We start from the raw sequence: 17,844 nt of genomic DNA, 5'->3' as shown, positions 1-17,844 counted from the left end.
CAATTTTATCAGTTCTCTAAAACCATATCCAAAGTTTTTAAAAATACAATAATCAGAAAATTGAATTGGTGAACCAGTGTAAACATAGATTTAGTAACTTAGACTAATTCTTGATCCACTAAAGAATGAGACAGAAAAAGCCACACAAGCTTTACATTGATTATTTCTTTAAGCCTCAGAAGAGAACCAGACTTTTCACCAATAGAATTGTTACAGGTTGAACTGTGTCTCCCGCAAAAGGTATGTTGAAATCCTAGTGTCTGGTATCTCAGAATGTAACCTTCTTTGGAAATAGGGTCTTTGCAAATGTAACTAGTTAAGATGAGGTCACAATGGAGTAGAGTGGGCCCTTAATCCAATATGACTGGTGTCCAAAGAAAGGAAAGGAAAACAAAACAAGACAATATGACTGATATCCTAGTAACAAGAAACAGAGGTACACAAACAGACAATGGCCACAGAGGTAAATATAGAGATAAGAGTTGGAGTTATGTTGACACAAGCTGAGGGATGGCTAGGGCTACCAGAAGCTGGATGAGGCAAGGATCTTCCCCTTGAGGATTCAGAAGGATTATGGCGGTGCCAACACCTTGATTTCTGACTGCAATACTCCAGCACTGTGAGAGAATACATTTCTGTTGCTTTATTATTTTTTTAATGTTTATTATTTATTTTAAGAGGGACAGCACAAGTCAGGGAGGGGCAAAAACAGGGAGAGAAAATACCCAGCAGGCTCCTCGCTGATATTGCAGAGCCTGATGTGGGGCTCAATCCTACAAACCCTGAGATCATGACCTGAAACAAATTCAAGAGTCACACATTAACCTCCTAAGCCAGCCAGGTGCCCCCATTTCTGTTGCTTTAAACCACCCAGTTGTTGTACTTTGGTACAACAGACTTAAGAAACTAATATAAGGATAAAATTTTTTGAAAATAAAAAATAAGTTATTTATGAATAACAAATCTAATTTAAGTTTAATTTGAAATACAAATTTTATGATTTTCATTTTCATTGTTTTAAATATTTGAGAGAGAGAGAGAGAGCAGGGGAGGGTCAGAATACAGGGAGACAGAATCATTTTTATTTTTAAAAAACGAAATTTTTAACGTTTATTGATTTTGAGAGCAAGGAGGGGCAAAGAGGCAGGAAGACAGAATCTGAAGCAGGATCCAGGCTCTGAGCTGTCAGCATAGGGCCCATCACGGGACTCGAACTCATAGACCAGGAGATTATTGACCTGAGCTGAAGTCAGACACTTAACTGACTGTGCCACCCCTCATTTTTATTGGGAGTTTGTAATTTTAAGACCTTTTCATTCTCGACATTTCAAGATGATGATAGTAGAATTACATCTTCAAGGAGGGAAGTTGCTTAGTATGTTTAACCGAAATTATCTCATGCTTTTATAGACTATTTTCCTTCTTGAACTCATCCATTCTCAACATTTTCAGACAATGCTAAATGTCCTGTCTCTATCAGAGATTATTCTCTGTGTTCAGTTGTGTTATATAACATCTTTTTCCAAATATTTCTTGCTTTTATTCTAATAATTACATAAAAGAGGGGAGCCTGGGTAGTTCAGTCAGTTGAACTTCTGACTCTTGATTTTGGCTCAGGTCATGATCCCAGGGTCGTGAAACCAAGCCCTGCATCAGGTTCTGTGCTGAGCGTGGAGCCTGCTTAAGATTCTCCCTCTCTGTCTCTGTCTTTCTCTCTCTCCCTCCCTGCCACCCCCCCCAACCTCTCTCCCAGCTCATGCTCTCTCTAAAAAATAATTTAAAAAAGTATTACATAAAAGAGAAAACAAATTTTAAGAAATTTCACTCAAGAGGGGCACCTGTGTGGCTCAGTTGGTTAAGCATCTGACTTCAGCTCAGGTCATGATCTCAAGGTTTATGGGTTTGAGCCCTGACTGCATCAGGCTTTGTGCGGACAGCTCAGAGCCTGGAGCTGCTTTGGATTCTGTGTCTCCCTCTCTCTCTGCCCCTCCCTTGCTCATGCTCTGTCTCCCTCTCTCTCAAAAATAAGCAAACATTAAAAAAAATTTAAAAAAAAAAGAAATTTCACTTGAAAAATATTTTTTCCTACAATTATATATGCCTTATTTTGTGAAAGTTTATATTTATACATGCACAAATATTTAATAGAAATATATGTTTATATATAAATGTTCAATCACATATCCATTTAACTTTAAACTTGACCAAAGTTCTATTATTAAAAACTTAAAACAAAATTGGTTCACATATCATCCTCCTTTGTATATATCTTTGAAGTAATCTTTGGATTAAAATTTACACAACATTTGCTCAAGATCTAAGGGAATTCCATTCAATGATTAATTCTTTCATTTACTTCAGTGAGCACGCAGCCTTTGTGTGTGGAGGGGGTGGGGAAATGTGTGCATATTCAGAACCATGGCTCTAATTAAAGACAGTAACAGCAGGGCTGTTGAAATGCACCAGAGCACTTGTGTTTCGTCATTTTGGGTAGTCCTTGTGGTGGCTCCAAACTGCAGGGCATCTCCCATGTGCAATCAAACGGAAGAACATCCGTATCATAGGAATTCCAGAAGAGGAAGAGAGAGAGAAAGGGGCTGAAGTCGTACTTGAACAAATCATAGCTGAGAACTTCCCTGATCAGGGGAAGGAAAAAGGCATCGAAATCCAAGAGGCACAGAGAACTCCCTTCAGACGTAACTTGAATCCATCTTCTGCATGACATATCATAGTGAAACTGGCAAAATACAACGATAAAGAGAAAATTCTGAAAGCAGCTAGGGATAAACGGGCCTTAACATACAAAGGTAGACCCATAAGAGCAGTGGCAGACCTATGCACTGAAACTTGGCAGGCCAGAAAGGAATGGCAGGAAATCTTCAATGTGATGAACAGAAAAAAATATGCAGCCAAGAATCCTTTATCCAGCAAGTCTGTCATTCAGAATAGAAGGAGAGATAAAGACCTTCCCAAACAAACAAAAACTGAAGGAATTCATCAGCACTAAACCAGACTACAAGAGATCCTAAGGGGGATTCTCTGAGTGAAATGTTGCAAGGACCACAAAGTACCAGACACATCACTACAAGCATGAAACCTACAGACACCACAATGACTCTAAACACATATCTTTCAATAATAACACTGAATGTAAATGGACTAAATGCTCCAACCAAAAGATATAGGGTATCAGAATGGATAAAAAAATAAGACCCATCTCTTTGCTGTCTACAAGAGACTCAATTTAGACCTGAGGACACCTTCAGATTTAAAGTGAGGGGATGGAGAACTATCTATCATGCTACTGGAAGTCCAAAGAAAGCTGGAGCTATATAAGACAAACTTGACTTTATCAGACAAACTAGACTTTAAATTAAAGGCTGTAACAAGAGATTAAGAAGGGCATAATATAATAATTACAGGGTCTATCCATCAGGAAGAGCTAACAATTATAAACGTCTATGTGCCGAACACGGGAGCCCCCAAATATATAACACAATTAATCACAAGTGTAGCAACCTTATTTATAAGAATGTGGTAATTGCAGGGGACTTTAACACTCCACTTACAGAAATGGATAGAACATCTAGACATAGGATCAATAAAGAAACAAGGGCCATGAATGATACATTGGATCAGATGGACTTGACAGATATATTTAGAACTCTGCATCCCAAAGCAACAGAATATACTTTCTTCTCAAGTGCACATGGAACATTCTCCAAGATAGATCACATACTGGGTCACAAAACAGCCCTTCATAAGTATAAAAGAATTGAGATCATACCATGCACAATTTCAGACCACAATGCTATGAAACTTGGAATCAACCACAGGACAAAGTCTGGAAACCTCCAAAAGAATGGAGGTTAAAGAACACCCTACTAAAGAATGAATGGGTCAACCAGGCAGTTAGAGAAGAAATTTAAAAAAATATACGGAAACAAATGAAAATGAAAATACAACAATCCAAACGCTTTGGGATTCAGCAAAGGCAGTCCTGAGAGGAAAATACATTGCAATCTAGGCCTATCTCAAGAAACAAGAAAAATCCCAAATACAAAACCTAACAGCACACCTAAAGCAACCAGAAGCAGAACAGAAAAGACACCCCAAACCCAGCAGAAGAAGAGAAATAATAAAGATCAGAGCAGAAATAAACAATATAGAATCTAAAAAAACAGTAAAGCAGATCAATGAAACCAAGAGTTGTTGTTTTTTTCTTTTTGAAAAAATAAAATTGGTAAACCTCTAGCCAGTCTTCTCAAAAAGAAAAGGGAGATGGCCCAAATAGATAAAATCATGAATGAAAATGGAATTATTACAACCAATCCCTCAGAAATACAAGTAATTATCAGAGAATACTATGAAAAATTATATGCCAACAAACTGGACAACCTGAAAGAAATGGACAAATTCCTAAGCACCCACACACTTCCAAAACTCAAACAGGAAGAAATAGAAAACTTGAACAGACCCATAACCAGCGAAGAAATTGAATCCGTTATCAAATATCTCCCAACAAATAAGAGTCCAGGACCAGATGGCTTCCCTGGGACATTCTACCAGACATTTAAAGCAGAGATAATACCTATACTTCTCAAGCTGTTCCAAAAAATAGAAAGGGAAGGAAAACTTCCAGACTCATTCTATGAAGCCAGCATCACTTTGATTCCCAAACCAGACAGAGACCCAGCAAAAAAAGAGAACTACAGGCCAATATCCCTGATGAATATGGATGCAAAAATTCTCAACAAGATACTAGCAAATCACATTCAACAACATATAAAAAGAATTATTCAACATGATCAAGTAGGATTCCTTCCTGGGCTGCAGGGCTGGTTCAACGTTCACAAATCAATCAATGTCATACATCACATTAATAAAAGAAAAGATAAGAACCATATGATCCTGTCAGTTGATGCAGAAAAAGCATGACAAAATTCAGCATCCTTTCTTAACAAAAACCCTCAAGAAAGTCGGGATAGAAGGAACATACTTAAACATTATAAAGCCATTTATGAAAAGCCCACAGTTAATATTATCCTCAATGGGGAAAAACTGAGAGCTTTCCCCCTGAGATCAGGAACATGACAGGGATGTCCACTCTCACCGCTATTGTTTAACATAGCGTTGGAAGTGCTATCATCACCAATCAGACAACAAAAGGAAATCAAAGGCATCAAAATTGGCAAAGATGAAGTCAAGCCTTTCATTTTTTGCAGATGACATGATATTATACATGGAAAACCCGACAGACTCCACTAAAAGTCTGCTAGAACTGATACATGAATTCAGCAAAGTCGCAGGATACAAAATCAATGTACAGAAATCAGTTGCATTCTTATACACTAATAACAAAGCAACAGAAAGACAAATAAAGAAACTGATCCCATTCACAACTGCACCAAGAAGAATAAAATACCTAGGAGTAAACCTAACCAAAGATGTCAAAGATCTGTATGCTGATAACTATAGAAAGCTTAATGAAGGAAATTGAGGAAGATAGAAAGAAATGGAAAAACATTCCGTGCTCATGGATTGGAAGAATGAATATTGTTAAAATGTCAATACTGCCCAAAACTATCTACACATTCAATGCAATCCCAATCAAAATTGCACCAGCATTCTTCTTGAAGCTAGAACAAGCAACCCTAAAATATGTATGGAACCACAAAAGACCCCGAATAGCCAAAGTAATTTTGAAGAAGACAAAAGCAGGAGGCATCACAATCCCAGACTTTAGCCTCTACTACAAAGCTGTAATCATCAAGACAGCATGGTATTGGAACAAAACAGACACATAGACCAGTGGAATAGAATAGAGACTCCAGAATTGGACCCACAATAGTATGGCCAAATAATCTTTGACAAAGCAGCAAAGAATATCCAATGGAAAAAAGACAATCTCTTTAACCAACGGTGCTGGGAGAACTGGACAGCAACATGCAAAAGAATGAAACTAGACCACTTTCTTACACCATTCACAAAAATAAACTCAAAATGGATAAAGGACCTGACTGTGAGACAGGAAACCATCAAAACCCTAGAGGAGAAAGCACGAAAAAACCTCTCTGACCTCAGCCACAGCAGTTACTTACTTGACACATCTCCAAAGGCAAGGGAATTAAAAGCAAAAATGAATGATTGTAATCTCATGAAGATAAAAAGTTTCTGCACTGCAAAGGAAACAATCAACAAAACTAAAAGGCAACCAACGGAATGGGAAAAGATATTTGCAAATGACATATCGGACAAAGGGCTAGTGTCCAAAATCTATAAAGAACTCACCAAACTCTACACCCAAAAAATAATCCAGTGAAGAAATGAGCAGAAGACACGAATAGACACTTCTCTAAAGAAGACATCCGGATGGCCAACAGGCACATGAATAGATGCTCAACGTCGCTCCTTATCAGGGAAATACAAATCAAAACTACACTAAGATACCACCTCATGCCAGTCAGAGTGGCCAAAATGAACAAATCAGGAGACTATAGATGCTGGAGAGGATGTGGAAAAACGGGAACCCTCTTGCACTTTTGGTGGGAATGCAAACTGGTGCAGCCACTCTGGAAAACAGTGTGGAGGTTCTTCAAAAAATTAAAAATAGATCTACCCTATGACCCAGCAATAGCACTGCTAGGAATTGACCCAAGGGATACAGGAGTGCTGATGCATAGGGGCACTTGTACCCCAATGTTTATAGCAGCACTCTCCACAATAGCCAAATTATGGAAGAGTCTAAATGTCCATCAACTGACAAATGGATAAAGAAATTGGGGTTTATATACACAACAGAATACTACATGGCAATGAGAAAGAATGAAATATGGCCTTTTGTAGCAATGTGGATGGAACTGGAGAGTGTTATGCTAAGTGAAATAAGTCATACAGAGAAAGACAGATGCCATATGTTTTCACTCTTATGTGGATCCTGAGAAACTTAACAGAAGACCATGGGGGAGGGGAAGGAAAAACAAAAAAGTTAGAGAGGGAGGGATCCAAACCATAAGAGACTCTTAAAAACTGAGAATAAACTGAGGGTTGATGTGGGGTGGGAGGGAGGTCAGGGTGGGTGAGGGGTATTGAGGAGGGCACCTGTTGGGATGAGCACTGGGTTTTGTATGGAAACCAATTTGACAATAAATTTCATATTAAAAAATATAAATAAAATAAAATAAAATATATAAATTAAAAAAAGAAATTCACCAGAGCAACAGGTATGGAACAGGTATGGGCTTAGACAGTAGACCTTTTTTTGTTTTTTTAACAATTACAGAATTAAATTCTAACCAAATAATAGACATCTGGCCATCATGAACACAAGTTTCAAGGAATTACAGAAATGAAGAAATTATCCAGATTGAGAGCTTTTAACCGGCTATAGACTCTTCTTGATGCTACGTAGGAAAGTAGTACCTGATGAAAGCAGGAAAAAAAAAAAAAACAAAACAATAACAACAACGAAAAAAATGTATTCACACTTCCATTTGTGATTAATCTTAAAAATTATTCTAAATTTAGGTAATTGTTTTATATCTTCAAAGAAATGAAAGAAGAATGAACTCTAGATCTTAATAATATAGTATATCCTTTTTTCAAAGATTTTTTTAAGTAATATCTACATGCAAAATAGCAATCGAACTCACAACCTTGAGGTCAAAAATCACAAACACCACTGACTGAGCTAGCCGGGTGCCCCAAGAACATAGTTTATTCTTTGCTGAAAATATCACTTTGTGTGGTAGGCAGAATAATGCAACCCCACCCAAGACAATTAAAACTTAATACCACTAACCTGTGAATAAGTTACCTACATGTGAAAAGGACTTTGCAGATGAAATTAGGCTAAGGCCTAGACCTGGGGTGATTATCCTGACCAATCTGGATGTGTCCTTAAAATGGCTCCATAAAATCAGAAAATTTTTCAAGGATATGGTCAGAGAGAGAAAGAGAGACGTGACTGTATAGAAGGATGAGCAGAAAAAGGAGTGCTTGGGTGGCTCAGTCAGTTAAGCATCTGACTTCAGCTCAGGTCATGATCTTGTGATTTGTGAGTTTGAGCCCTGTGTTGGGCTCTATGCTGAGGGCTCAGAGCCTAAAGCCTGCTACGGATTCTGTGTCTCCCTGTCTCTCATCCCCCCCTAATGGTCTCTCTCTCTCTCTCTCTGTCTCTCAAGAAACAAAGAAACATGAAAAAAATTTGAAAAAAAAAAAAAAAAAAAAAAAAAAGAAAGAAAGCTACAACAGTACTGGCTCTGAAGAAGAAAGAGACCATGGGCCAAGAAATGCAGGTGTCCTCTAGAAGCTGGAAAAAACAAGGTAACAATTTTTCCTAGAAACCTGTAGAAAATACTGCAGCCTCACTAACACCTTCATTTTTAGCCCATTGAGACCCATGTCAGACCTTTTGACCTACAGAGCTGTGAAATAATAAGTTTATGTTGTTTTCATCCACTATGCTTATAATAATTTATTACAGCAGTCATAGAAAAGTAATACACCTTGATTAATACTTTATTTTCAAACACCTGATTATTCTTTAGATACGCTACATAAACTTCAATTAACTAGTGTGTACTTGATGAAAATATTATTTTGAGTCCATCCAAAGCTAGGATATAAAAACATTTGGCTATATAATTTATAATTTATGCACATAACATTTAACTGTGGTGCAAAAACTGCCGGTGCCTAATCACTTAGAAGCTGAGTTTCATCCCCTCTGATAAATTCAGTTTTGGTGAGACTACAAAATATTTCCTTGACTGGGATCATTTCTAAGAAATAAGATACTGTACTGCGCTTCACTTCTTGCCTAAACTGGTATTTGTAACTTAGGACAGTAATATACCAAGTGTCCAGGAGGGCCAGCAATATGGAATCCTTTTTCCCCTACACACATACCCAACTGAAGTTAGCTAAGCCTCACCTGCTCCTGTGTGAGTACCTTGATTTTATTATCAAAGAGCATGCGGCATGCTGCCCTTGAAAGAGAGGTATAAATTACGCTGTGTGTGCAAGGGTTCAGGAAAAGAGCATTGGGTATTGCTGATGGTCGTTTTTATTTAATCATATATCCAGAGAGAGTCCTGATCACAGCGTATGTGTTCCACATACTACTAGGCAAGATCAAAGGTAGAAAGAAGCTGGAAATAAAAATTGAAGTTCTATGAAACGCATCCTAACTTTAATGCAACCATTAATTGTGTTTGTTATTTACACATTATTATAAAGTGACTATTTCCGGTGTAAGCGCCAAGCAGGACAGGACCCTGGCACAGCAGGTGCTTACTGGGATTGTGCTAGCCTAACCAGGATGAGTGGTTCGCCCTGACCCACTCTGCTGCAGCATTCTTTTCAAGTGGAGACTTTCCAGCAAGGAAGAGAGGCATGAGGTGCCTAGAAAGGATTCGTGTTAGGGTTTCTTGCAGTGGTATGCTGGTCAACAGTTAACAACCAGCTCTTACGGTAGGGTGAGGAAATGTAATTTGTAGGAACTGCCAATTTCTGTGGTGTAAATAGTCCCGCCGCAGACAGTTTTAAGCTATCAAATTGAAATCAGTGAATATGGAGCTGGGAAGAGATGTACACATGTGTCCTAGCAGGTAGGGAGGAGCTGATTGGAATACACCACCAGCTGTCTCTGGAACCACACACATGAGGAGGCAGAGCCATGTATGACTGGATTCTAAAGATACCAGCAATGAGTACTAGAGACCAGAAATCAGAAGGTCTTCCTTTTTCTCTTGGCACCACCTGTGCCTACCAGATTCTAACATGATTCACGTGTACAAGGAGAGTGAAGTAGTCCTTGCGGGGCTTTTGAAAGTTCATTCGGTTAAAGATGAAAATACTGTATTATTTTAGTGTTATTATAAATTCATTTAAAAGCTCAAATTGAACATTTATTTCTTAGTTTTATGTTTATTATATGAATTCAAATTTAGGGTGACCATAACCTATCAGGGAAAAATATTCTTACTTAGTAAAGAAACCTATGGAGCAGACATGAATTTAGAAGGAATTGTGCACGCTCTGCTGTCCAGTGTCAGTGAGATTTTAGAATGTTTGAACATTTGAACAAAGACTTTAATTCTCCTACAATGGCATTATATGTGTTTATAAGTGAAGCTTCTAGATTTTAGTTGTACTTTCTTCAAGGCCAACTGTCAAATCTTACTTTTAATTATTCACTAAATGGCTGTTAGGGACTGAATGTTTGTATCTTCCCCAAATCCATAGGCTGAAATCCTAATCTACAAGGTGATAGTATTTTGAGGTGAAGACTTTGGGAGGTAATTAGATCATGAGGGTGGAAATTTCATGAAGGGAATTAGTATCCTTATTGAAGACCTCCCTTACCCTTTCTGCCATATGAGAACAGACACAGTGAGAAGGCAGCCATCAATTAACTAGGAAACAAGTTCTCACCAGACACTAAATCAGTTGGTGCCTTGATCTTGGACTTCTTAGCCTCCAGAACTGTGAGAAGTAAATGTTTGTTATTTAAGGTACCTAGTCTATAATATATTTGTTATGGCAGCTGAAATGGACTTAGACAATACATCATCACTAAAAATATCCAATTTTAAATCTTTTAGCAAACTGAAATTACTGAACAAAAGCTTGTAGGCAGAATGACATTAAAATTTATCCCTACAAAAACAAAGGAGGCGCTGAACACATTAAATAATGAGAATACAAAAAAATATATACAATTTAATTTCTGAAATTCTGGGGTGGGTGATGGATATTGAGGAGGGCACCTGTTGGGATGAGCAGTGGGTGTTTTATGGAAACCAATTTGACAATACATTTCATATTAAAAACATAAAAATAAAATTCTGTTTTGTGCTTCGGAATGTATCAATTCACAAAAGTGATTTTTTGATGGAGTTTCAATTTTTCATTTGAAAATTTATATGCTGGGGTGTCTGGTTGGCTCAGTCGGTTGAGCATCTGACTTCAGCTCAGGTCATGATCTCACAGTTCATGAGTTCAAGTCCCGCATCTAGCTCTGTGCTGACAGCTCAGAGCCTGAAGCCTGCTTCAGATTCTGTGTCTCCCTCTCTCTCTCTGCTCCCCCACTGCCATTCTCACTCTGTCTCTCTCTTTCTTTCAAAAATAAATATTTTTTAAAAAATTCAAAATAAAAGAAAATTTATATGCTGAACCTAAGACAAATAAAATTGAGATTGACTAAGATATCATTTATGTGAATCTGATGAACATTCTTCAATTAAGCATAGGATCATTTAGAAAGAAATCACTTCTAGGTATGAAAATAGGGAATTTTCATTACATAATTAATAATAAGACAATTAAAAATGTATTTTCAGAAAAATGCCAACAATTTAGGATTACAGAATGAGATGAATTAAAGTATGAGTATGCACCAAGAATAATTATTCTGCTTATTTTTAATATACATATAATCAAAGTCAGATAATTAAAACTGGCTTTAATATAGCTAACATGTTTTTTTTTATTTTTTAGAAATATGTAATTTTTTGAAAAAAATTATTTGAAGAATCAACCAATGTTATGAAGTCAATTGGTTGATCTATAAATATTTCAAGACATGAATTTTAATTATAAATGTTATTATATTTTTGTACCAGCCTTCACTCTCAAAATTGCCTCAATTTGGATGAGCTATCAGAATTTTTTGCTTCTCTAGGACACCCTGACTTCTATTACCCTTCAGTCCAGGAAAATCGCCTTCTATTCCTTCATTAATCTCAAAAGCACTCCCCCATTAGCTAGACTGTTCCCTCCCCTCCTCACAAACTCAGCCCCATCAGCTACCATCCCCTAGCATTAGCTCTCCAGTCTGTTTTGAATTCAGAAAATGGTAGAAAGAATTGTGGACTTCAGGCAGCTTCTGCTGTTCAGTTACCACAGAGACCATCTCTTGCACGGATGTAGAACAGGAGGAAGAAAATGTCCTACAGAGCTGATGTAAATAGCTAGAGCAATTGTTGTAGCAATTGTTACTTATCATAGCAATTGTTACTCATTGTAGAAAGGAGGTGCCAGGCCTTGTGGATTTGTGGTACGGTGATCAGGTTTGCCTTTGTTATAATGCAGAGGTACTCAAACTGATTGACAATCTTTACAGAAGGAATATATCTTGTCTGCATAAAATCATTACAAAATTTGTCAGCAGCATTCTGTTTATATTCCATTATAGCAGATCTTTTGCACTGCAATATTTGTGTATATGTCAGTCTCTCCCACTGGACTCTGAGCTGTTCACGAATTAGGATCTTATTTTAATAATCTTTGTATCCCCAGGGCCTAGTACAGTCTGGCCACAAAATAGGCACTCAGTGAGTAGTTGCTGAAGGAATCATGAATGCAATCATGTCTACAAATTCTCACATCACAAATACTACAGATGCTTGGAGAATATAATAAATTATTTGCATTATTATTACATGGCCTGTAGTAAGTCATCTGCCATGGGGAAATCTTTCTTTTGTCTTATAAGCATCAGTAAACAATGTTTACACAATTTACACCTATTTTGCAAGTGACCACACCCATACCTCCTAAGATTCAAACATTTCTTTAGTATTTCCCCTTTGTACTCAGTAACTCTCCAATCCAAACTGCAATGACATTTAAAGTATAAAAACAGAGTGAAAAGGAGAATATTTAACTTTCAAAGTTCCAAGATGCTTTAAAGATCAACCACCTAGTACAATCCCCCCAATTAATAAACTAATCACTTCTTACCCAGGGAAACTTAATTCATTCAAGTTCACATGATGAGGCCTAGAGCGGGGGTGGGGTGAGGGGGTGGGCAAAGCCTTCTAAATCTAATTTTTTCCATAATATCTGATGTTACAATTGAATTAGCAAAAAGGAAAGTAGAAAGAGAAAAAATAATGGAGAAAAAAAGCAAAGTAAAAGTACATAGGAAGAGAAGTTTACTTTATGCAGATTTACTCTTCAACATTTATGTGCAAAATTCCTTTTTCAATTATTTTGTGGTAAATGAATCCTGGCAATTTGAAGGAATCCTGTTTTAGTTTAACTTCCCCAGAGAACAGACTTTGAGCATCAGAAATTTACATGTAGGCTATTTACTGGGGTGTGGCCTCAGAGCAGACTCTGGGAGGGTTTGAAGGGCTTGGGGCTGGACAGAGGGAGAATGAAACTGTTACACAGTTGCAACAGATTCAGTGAATCCAACTGAGGGCTAGGAATTTATTTAGATGTCCTTTCAGAGCTCTTAGCAGTAGGCAAGAGGGCTAGCCTTTGTGCTCCCACATCAACCAATCAATGGACTCAGGCTGAGAGTCATTCATTTGTCTTCAGCAGCAGCTCTTCCTGGCAGCAGAAATGGTCCATCTCGCTGCTGAAAAGGAATCTGAGCAGTGCACCCGACTGTCCACTACTGTCCACTCCTTGTGCTGCTCAGATCCACTTAATTCAGATGATAAATGTGTCCCACCTGGGTACAGTTACTCCAGGATTCAAGGTAATAGCCATAGCTTAAAGTGTAATGGGACACTCAGTAGAAGCATTCCCCTTTGGAAATCAGGACCTCCAAATCTTCAGTCAAAAGGCATGGGCATGAGAGGATGGAAAATACAAATTCCCCAAGTGGGTTGTTGGGAATAATGTTATATGGGTCCACTCCTTCCCCTTTATTCTCAAATGCATGATTTCTTGTTGAATATACAATATCCTATAACTGTAATTGATTTAAATTTTTTGCTGAATTTTTGAGGATGGAATATTAGAGGACATCATCTCTAAACTAGTGCCTCAGATAAGTTTTCAAATGTCCATTCCATTGCTTAGTCCTACTGACAAAACTGGGTCATATAGCATATGATAAGACAAATGATCCAGTGGTCAGATGCCGACAGTCACATTCTGCCTGCTGTACAGTGGGTTCGTTGATCCAGAACAATATGAAGCAGAATTTTATGCTGGAACAAATAATCCAGACTCTTGGGTAGTGGAGCTGGATGAGGCCCTGTCCGTAAGGCAACCCCGATATCTGCAGCATGTATTAATATAAAATTAAGATGAGTTGCTGCCCGATAGTGCTGGGGAGCCAGTGAAATCACTTTGCTACCAAATACTTGTTGGCATCCTGAGAGGAAGTGCCTTGTTAATGGCTCAGCATTGTTTTTTGTTGCTGGAAAGTTGCACACTCTGCAGCAGCAACTAGATCAGCCCATTCAGTTGAGCCTAGGCTTGATCAACATCCCTGCCACTCATGACTCTTCTATTTATGCTGCCCCTTTGTCAAACTGGAGGAATGATGGCCAAATATGGCTTGTGTCCACTGGCCAAGATATCCTGTAAACTTTTTTGTAGTGCTTCTTCTATGATGGCTCATCTATGGCAGGAATTATCATGTATTACAAGGTTTTTCTCTATACTTTATGCTTCCCCTAGGTCTGTTTATAATACCTCCTCCCCCCAAAAAAATAATTTTTCCCAATCCTCAATCTTTCTCTTTCCAAGCCCCTAATCAATCATGATCCAGTCATCATTGACCATGAAGCCACATCTATTTCAACCCAAGCCACTTTTCTCCACATAGATGGATACTACTCAAACTTATACCAATTGGGAGGATTTCTCCTCACCCCTATCTTTCAAGCCCACCCTTATGTTGGTCTGTAGAACAGCACTTTGATTTTTAGCTAATATACAAAGCCAACCCATCTATGACATAAGCTCAGCCTTCACCTCCTTCATGAGCTATTTAAAATGAATTCCCCATACACCATTGGCACATGCTAAACGAGACAGTCCAATGCAACAGTAGATGATATGGAGTCGGAGCCACCTGTTTGTGTTGCTTATGTGTACCCTCTGGCTCTGCTCATGAATAATTCTGCAATGATGAATTGCCATTGGGCTTGATCAACCTTTGAGTAGATGAGTTTGGCAGAATCCAACTCTGCATGGTTACTTGATTTCCATTTACATTCTCTGTCTCTATCAAGACCCCTAGCATGCCACAACTGTTAATCTAATAGAAGATGATTTTCTGTTGCAGATGGCAAAGGCTTGCTGCAGAACACCAAAGGGTCTAAATTATAATTCTCCATTTGAGTCATGGTGATCCATGCTTACTACAGACACCTTCAATCTCATAGAGACTTCCGTATTATCATCAAGCAAGGGGCCCATGTGGGAGGGCTACAACAGCCAGAAGCTCCTACAGAATGCTCCTGTTATGTGTTCAACTCAAAGGTGTTGGCCTTCTGTGTCATTTCATACCAGGACTTGTGTTTTCCTTCTTAGTGGCAAGATGAAAGATACAATAAATTGTTTTTCACTGTGGAAATGATCTGGTGTATATATTAGTTCACTGAATTGTTACAAACTACACCAATGTAACAAGTCTCTGAATCTTCATTGGGTTTATTTCTCATACTCTAGACTACACAGTCTTACCAGGGTCACCAGAATAAATACTTCTGCTTCTTCCAGTCTGCTTAATATAATGACTTTGAAATAGAGGACCAATGTGATATATGGATTTCCAAGATCACCAGTTCCCCTCAGGCTATATTTATGACACAGAGTAAGAAAATTATTATAGCCCTGAGAGAAGAATATAAATGTTTATTTTTGTTCATCACATATGAATGTTAACTTCTGATCTCCTTCCCATTAGAAAGGAAGAATAATGCATTCATCAGAATACCGACTGTTTACCAAGTTTCTGAAGCTCTGTTATACAGAACCAAGACTCGAGTGAGTTGAAGAAAACATTTGCATCAGACACAAAATTTAAGGGAACATTAAAAATTCAATAATCAAGATAAATAATATTTCAATGCATTTTTTTAAAGAAATCATTATCAGTCAAAAAATCCATGATGAACAAAATATCAAAAATTTTAATAAAGAAAAAATATGCATTACTTATTTTTCCTTTTGCCTTGAGCTCTAATATGGCTTGTCATGATCCTGTTTCTGATTCTGCCTTTATTTAAAATATTGTTACATCTGGTAAAGTGCCTCCGATTGGGGTTACTGTTTTTGTGGTACTTTGTGTCATTCACTGTCACCTTCCAGGATCCATCTGATTTTTTGACCATCTTGACCAGCTTTAGGGACTTCTACTTGGTATTCTCCATTCCAGCAGTTCTGACTCAACAAAACAATGAAATTAAATGTAGTCTTTGCATTTTAAGTATATAGTTGAACACTAAAGAAATGTCTAGTAGTTGGGCTTATGTACTCAGTGTACCCAAGACTTCATTTATTACCTGGTCTCTCTATGTTCCATTCTAACAAGGGGATTGAGGGAATCCTGGTACCACTTCCAGCACTTGTGTATCAATACCAACTCAAACCCTATGCCCTACTGTTCTCTAAATGTCTTGTCATTTCCCTTTCCCTAGTGTATGATTATCCAAGTAGATGGATATAGGTCCCTTTGAGTAAAGATTCTGAATCATTACAGCACAGTTCATTTGCTTTGGTTTTGCAAGTTCCTTCCTTCTGAGCAACTGGCCTTTCCTTCAGTCAGTGTAATGTGGAACTTAAAATCAGCCCATATTATTAAAATGAGCAAGAGATTATGACATGTTATGGAGAGAATAGCCTGCGACCTCCTGATCATTCATTCTTGAATTCCTTTGATTTTTATAAATTGAGAAATATTCTTGTCAACTACTCCTTCGTGGTTTCCCTAAGACTACCATCTTCTATCAAACATCTCTGTATTTCTATGTGACTCAGCCTCCCAGGCTGACATTCTGACCCTGCACCACTGCCATCTAACCTGTGTTATTTCAGGATTCTGTTTCTCATTTTATCAGGGATATTTCAGGTCTCCAGCTGCCAGTGGCCACTCTAACTCTTTCCAGTATTATGTACCAGCATCTTCTGTCATCATTCGGGTCTTCAGAGGACAGTCGCCACTGATCTTCATAAAAACGGGGAGGCCACTCTCATCTTATCACTGTGCAAAACACTATATCCTCCACATTCTTGTAAAACATAGGCAGCTAGTGAGTTTGAAGGCTTTATGCAATTTATCCACTCTAGGAAGCCAACCTCTTTGACTCTTTTTACCTTTTATTCTACCATCTGCCATTTTAGTTATGGCATTTGTATCTCACTAAGTGAGAGCTGTAACTTTCTTTCAACCTCTAAGAGCCCACCTAGCTCTTTATGTTAGCAGTATCTTCTCTCATCCTTGCCAAAATTATGTGTATCATGGGGAAAGTGCTTGGAATAATCCAGCTCCTTTAAGATCCAATCCCACATATACATGATTCCTGCCAGTACTATTAAATTAGCTAACTTGAGTAAGTTAGCTAAATCCTGCAGTTCCTTTGGTTTGTCATCCCTTTTCTTCTTCAGCAAGCCCAACACATATCTAGCTAGATTATATTGCCATTTACCACTAAGTTTTAGTCTTCGGTCGGGACCGGCGGTAGAGTAGATCCTGAGGGGGTGGGATGGGTATTTTCTTATAAGACAACCTTGGACTGTCTTCAAGCAAGGGGAAAGACGGAGTTTTAATATGGAAGAGTAGACTACTGTGAAGACTCAGCCAATATAAAGAATTTATGGGTGAAAATTTTCAAAGTGCATTGACCCAGATTTCCTCATCCTAAGGTTTTGGGGGGAGGAGAACAGTGATATCATATGGATGACAAAATAGGTCATTCATTCCCGATATCAGTTCTCCTCATAAGAAGGCCAACTAGCAACTATCCATAGACAAGATACCATTGTGAAAATCCTGGAACCCAGGGGTGAGGCTGAAACATTCACCCTGGACCACAGACACCAAGAAGTACCACATTAGTAGGATAAAAGGAGAGTCTATGCTTTGACAAC

At 38.0% G+C, this 17,844-nt stretch overlaps 1 long non-coding RNA gene across 2 annotated transcripts; it reads left to right on the top strand.

The window, feature by feature from the left end:
* Positions 1-321: 321 nt before the first annotated feature.
* LOC132683844 (uncharacterized) lies at positions 322-15,318 on the top strand. 2 transcript variants are annotated; one of them, XR_013557755.2, is made up of 3 exons: positions 322-463; positions 8,184-8,325; positions 15,038-15,318. It is a non-coding gene; the product is annotated as an uncharacterized LOC132683844 (long non-coding RNA). The 2 variants fall into 2 exon arrangements; XR_009612414.3 differs by having other exon boundaries at positions 322-619.
* Positions 15,319-17,844: the final 2,526 nt, after the last annotated feature.

This window comes from Panthera onca, chromosome C2 (genome assembly GCF_046562875.1).
Source record: "Panthera onca isolate mPanOnc1 chromosome C2, mPanOnc1 haplotype 2, whole genome shotgun sequence".
NCBI classification, from domain to species: Eukaryota; Metazoa; Chordata; class Mammalia; order Carnivora; family Felidae; genus Panthera; species Panthera onca.
Note: the sequence above shows the minus strand (reverse complement) of the source record. Positions and strands in the feature narration are given on the sequence as shown.